Raw genomic sequence first — 4,788 nt, 5'->3', positions numbered from 1 at the left:
AGAAAGAGAGTTCATGTTACTATTTTTTAAATATGAAAATTAATTTCATATATGACTAACTTATTTTACGCCTAACATTTAAAATACAGATACAAACAATTCTTCTATTTTAATCGATACCATTTGAAAGTAAGTAAATAAATAATATATTTTTACAATGGAATGACTCTTCAAATATTAATTTTTCAATTAAGCTATAATTTTTAAAAAGTAAAAAACATGTGTATTTTGTTGGGTGCCTACTTTCTATTAGAATTTTCTTTATTTTTTAAATTAACAATGTTTAGGGTATTCAATTTTTAGTCTCACCCATCTCTAAGGACAAAATTAAACATTCCAATTTTGTTCCAAATAACGAATACAAATCTAAATTTAAGAACCATGTGCTCAATATAACTAGAGTCATCCTTTGAAACTGAGTATTGAATTATTTTAATTATTTGGTAATTAATTTCTAAATATGCAATTTTTCATTTTAACCTTCTAAAATTTGCAAAATGCAAATTTAAATATAAAACAAACGGTGGCATAAAATATTGGAATCACATACGACGAAAAAAAAGAAGTATATAAAAAATTCAAGATCAATTAGAATTCATTCACACCAACGATAACCCTTTCCCCAACCTCCATATTTATTGACAAGTCTCTCATCCACTTCCTTTTCCTTCTTCCCCTTCTCCTACCGTTCAAGTCTTCTATTTTCCTAAGGCACAACTAGAGCACAAGGTTTTTTTTTTTTTTTTTTTTAAAAGGATTAATATTGAATTTGAAAATTTTGAATTAAAGAGGATCAATGGTCTAGAACAAATTAATCATAAAAAAAAATCCAAAAGCATTTGATCTAATATGAGATTTTGTTAAAGTTATTCCAATTGGGCAGCAAAAACATCTTTTTTCTCCTTCACCAATCACCAACAATCGCTCCTTGCTCATCATCAACTACCAATGTGTGTGTGTGTGTGTGTGTGTGAGAGAGAGAGAGAGAGAGAGAGAGAGAGAGAGAGAGAGATGTTAATATGCTCATTGGAGATAGATTTGTTTGTAGGATATATGAATTTGTTCTCTATTCATAGGAGAGACAAATTTGTTCATCAAAAATTTGTTCATAAATATGTTTGAGCAAGAAGACATATGGAAGGTGTCCTTCTAGGAAATTTTGTCAATAAGCAATTCAATGAATGCTCTGACCAAACTAGAGTAGGGAGGTAAGTAGACACAACCAATTCACTTAGTTTTGAACCATTTGGAGTTCAACCTCTATTTAAAGATTATTAAGTGCAAACAAATGACCCATTACTCTTTCTTTCTTTCTGAATTTCCCTATACATTGATTCAACTCGTACTATGTTTTTTTCTCTCTCTCCTCACATCCATCCCTCTCACTCTCTCTCGATAGCTAAAACAATGTGTCATTACATCAGTAATTAATGTCATTTCGATCGAGCATCTTCAACCACTACCTCTTTCCTCTACTCCTCCTTTCCTAGTTACTTCCCTCACAACATTTCATTGATGGATTCCACCATCTTTGACCAGTTGCTTGCATGTCTTGGTGGGAGTTCTAATCAGACTTCTCCTCCCAATCTCGTACATCTTCAAGGGTAATAAAAGGGGGATCGTGGCAGCTTCTCTTCTTAAGTTAGGCGTGTTTCATAAAAGAGTTAGCCTTCTCAGACTAGTTTTGAATCCTAATGTGGATGTTTGTCTCAATGTTTTGAAACTTATCGATTGATGATAGTAAGTCAAATTGTTATTCTTTCTCTTGTGACTGACTAATCTTTCTTCTTATATATTTTTTTGTTTTACTATATTTTATGGTAAGCTAGCTATTGCCTCTATTCCCACATATTCCCTCTTATTTGAAGGAAGCTATTCCACAAACCAAACATAACGTTAGTCTTTATATACATCTTTTTTATACCACTATATGCAATCCCCACCCCCTAATTTTTGATCTATGTAAAATGTTCACTCTTATAGAAGTAATTAGGCACTATTTGATTTTATCATTAGTTTTGATTCCATGCTTTGTTTCCTTAAAAAACTTAATTTAGATTTATAGGTCTTGCATTTAATTCAAAGACCCAATTGCTTCATGCACTTGATTTTATTTGCATTTCATTTCTTTTCTTTGGTTTCATTTTGAAAAAAAGGGGGGGGTGTTAGGATTCATTTGATTGTGTTGGTAATCAATTGGTTTTTTCTTGTTATTATGATTTATGTAATTATTATGTGTTTTATAAGATTCTTTGTTTATCATTTTTTGATGGATTTTTATTCCAAGTTTCCTATTATAAGTGTCATTGTGTTATAAAAAAAATCTATAAACTATATTCCTTTTCACTTCCTAATACTATTTGGCGCACGTGTTTCACGTGAAAAATTGATTTTTCAATTTTATTATTTTAAAAATAATAAATGAATCCAAATTATTATATTGAACAAGTTTATGAGTTTGAATCCAAACTACATACTCTTCTAATTTATTATTGAGAATAGAGTATTATGAAATAATTGAGAATAATAGCAAATATATAATTGTAGTTTGTAATTTAAAGTGTAGACAGTGAAGTTGACTTATGTAATCATATTTGAAACACATTTGATATTAGGGAAGCATGGTCTATGATCTAAATATATGAAAGCATCCTAATTAATGTTTAGGCCAAAGTTCTAGCAAACATTGGGTTAAGCACTCAATATTTATAATTCATAAGGGGAAAAAATAGAAGAAAAAAAAACAACTAATAATACAAGTAATTGTTTGATTATGCACAAAAAGTAATACTTCGTAGACCACAATCTATGCCATAATTGTTAATACAATTATTCAACTCTGTGATTTTTTTAACACATTATATTTTTAGCATATAATCATGTTTATATTATTTTAAAAAAAGTTATTTAATGTGATTATTTATCGTCATTTTCTTCTATTACAATACATATGTAATTGTTCATCTACTTTCCTTCAAAAATCAAGATTGACTTCCATAGTGTAAAAATGAATGGCTTCCATAGACTTGTCGTCATTTGGTTTAAGAAATTCATCATATCCACTTTCTCTATATGACAAATGATAGTAAATAAATTATTTATGCAATTGTCATATACATTTGTATTATTTTTTGTGAATAAATATAGTTGTTGCATATACCTTTAAAGATCCCAAATGTGTAATATTGGTAGAAAAGAATTTTTCGGCCTCATTTTCGAACATTGTAATCCAAATCATACTTGAATTATTAGCAATTTTGACTTGAGCCTTATGTTTGGGTTATATAAAGTTAGATATTTTTTTATTAAATGGATATTCTTTTAAAATTTCATCATGATTAGATATACCTTGACATTGTTGTGACTTTTTCTTAAGAACAATTGTTGCATACAGTTGTCCCTTAGGTGGTATTGAAATTTTTTCAAACATCTTTTACATGTTATGTTCCATGATTCTTGATATTGTTGGCCTATCTAGGTTTCATCCCGTTTTGATAATGACAAACCAAGACATCTAATTGTGCTATTAAGTGTGTACACAGGAGATAAGGTATTAAAACATAATAACATATGCAAAATGGAAGTCATGAAGCAGACAAGATGATGTTATTTGGCTAAGATCATGAAGCTTATAAAAAGCAAGCTTGAAGACATGAAGAACTTTTTTAATGTATATTTGCAATTAGGACCTTTGTAAGTACACTACCTTTGAATATTATGATGAAGCTCATAGGTGACTTAGTTGGACTTTGGGCAATCTAAAATTCATGGAAAACATTTGATACAAGTGCAAAACTTATATCCAAATGCTAAAAAACATTTTTGGAATGAAAAACAAAAGATTTTGTAGCTCCAAGATGTTCGGGCGCCTGAGGCAAAGAGCTCAGTCGACCGAATTGATATTATTTGAACACTGGTCTGGCTCAAGGTAGTTCGGACGACTGAACCTCAGAGTTTAGTTAACCCACTTACTACTAACTTCTGAAATTTCGAAACCTGGTTAGTTCGGGCGACCAAACCTCAGAGTTTAATCAACCAAGTGGCTACTGAATTTTGAAAATTCCATATCAAGTTGGTTTGGGCAACCGAACATATAGTTCGGGCGACCGAAGCATGCGCGATAATTATTGTAACAGCCATAAAACGGCTAAGATTTTCATTTATTAAGCTATTAAATACGCCCAACGGCAAGAATTCAAATTTTCATATAAATACCTAGCCTTTAAACTTGTTTAGAACAGAGATTAACGTAGAATATTATTATTGAGATTAGTATTGAGATTATCATTCAGAGCGTATTTCATTCAAAAACCTAGAAAACCCTTGTTACTCCATTGAGCTTTGTTTATATTCATTTGGGAGTGTATTAGCGTGTGATTTATAAGTGTACTTATTTGTTCTATTCAGAGAGTGTTCATTGTACAACTTCTACTTCGATTTTACATTGTATTTCGACAATTCTGGAGTAATTGTTGTCAAGCAAAAGGGGCTTTTCGCTGGAGGATTTGTCGAGGTATCTCTGCTTAGGTAAAGGAGAGAGGCATCTATGCCTATTGAAGGAGGTATTGTAAAGGCATCTCCACCTATTGAAGGAGAGAGGCATCTCCGCCTACTAAAGGAGAGAGGTTTCTCTACCTAGTGAAGGAGTGTTTTAGTGGAATCCTCAAGTGGGTTACTTGAGGCAAGGGCGTAGGCAAGGATAGCCGAACCTTGTAAAAACACGGTTTCATTCTCTCTTCCTTGAACTATTTAAATTTGAGCACATTTACATTATATTTACTGTAAATA

Source organism: Malania oleifera, chromosome 6 (genome assembly GCF_029873635.1).
Source record: "Malania oleifera isolate guangnan ecotype guangnan chromosome 6, ASM2987363v1, whole genome shotgun sequence".
Taxonomy (NCBI): domain Eukaryota; kingdom Viridiplantae; phylum Streptophyta; class Magnoliopsida; order Santalales; family Ximeniaceae; genus Malania; species Malania oleifera.
This window is presented reverse-complemented; position numbering follows the sequence as displayed.